Here is a 1,277-nt window from a genome sequence, read left to right on the forward strand (position 1 = left end):
CACCTCCTTGTGGTGGTGTAACAATCCCTTGAAAAAGGCACGAACTAGTGTGTCTTTCGCGAGGTTATGGTGTGGACACTCTATAAGTAGATCGGTGAAACAATCCCAAGCCTCTGAAAATGATTCATGAGGATTACATCGAAAAAGAAATGAATCTTGGAAAGCATTTCATCGGTCTTGATGGTGGGTAAAATGTTCTATAAATAGTTGAACTAGTTTAGCCCACAAGTCCACGAGAATTTGGCCAGGCGATTAACCAAAAGACGCCGCCTTTATCGGCTAAAGTGAAAGGAAATACCCTTAGTTTAATTTGTTCAAAGACCAACCCTAGGATGGTGGAATGTAGTAAGGACTTGGTCAATCTTACGCGATGCCGATAAGGCTTTTCATGGTCTAACCCATGAAAAATGGGTAACAAATTAAATATATTTGGGGTCTGATAGAACGATGCAAGATTTAGGGCTATCGTTCAAGGCTTTGTAAAAGTCAGAGAGATGAGACTCTCTTTTTTCAGCCATTACTTCAGGTGGTGTGTGTGGTATATTAGTTAGAGGTGTAGTGAGTGGTATACTAGAAAGGCGTGTTTGTTGACGTTGCCGGTTGATTACGTTAGGCGTTTTTCTTTGGCCTGACCTTAATCTCATGCAAGGCTAAACCAATCTTAACAAAACACAACAACACTCCAAACAATCCTGATATGCTAGTATGAACCTCTAACAGGATATGCGAGGTGTGGAAGAAAATAGTACCTGAATGCCTCCTTGCTTCGCTTATAAATAGCGTCTTGTTTACGCGTGCTCAGTGTGTATAACAATTTAAAACACTGAAAACTATGAAGAAATGGAAATTTGAAAAAAACCTATGGAAATCAGGCAGTTTCAGCAGAGGGCGCAGGTAGCGCTCAGAATAGGCCTAAGTAGGGCGCAGGTAGCCGTGTTCGAATTTGGAGTTCCGGCTCTTGAAATGAAAGGCGCACTCAATTTAGCCTTGGTAGGGGGGTAGCCAGGGGAAAACCTCGAGGTCTAGGCCCAGCAAGCCAGGGGGTCGTGTTTTGCCTTGGCAAGGGGCGGGTCACGCTCAGCCAAAAAAATGGAGTTCCAAGCGCTTAGGCGCGGGTCGCGCTTCAATTTAGCCTACCTAGGGTGCGGGTCGCACTCCGTGTAATTCTTCGAGGAAAATTTTCAGTGCTGAAATGGATAACCACAGTGAGAATCAAACAAGGGTGGGTAGGTTATGGGACTTTGGAAAATTAACAATTCTAAAGAAAAAATTCTAAA

Source organism: Coptis chinensis, chromosome 3 (assembly GCF_015680905.1).
Source record: "Coptis chinensis isolate HL-2020 chromosome 3, ASM1568090v1, whole genome shotgun sequence".
In the NCBI taxonomy this organism is placed as follows: domain Eukaryota; kingdom Viridiplantae; phylum Streptophyta; class Magnoliopsida; order Ranunculales; family Ranunculaceae; genus Coptis; species Coptis chinensis.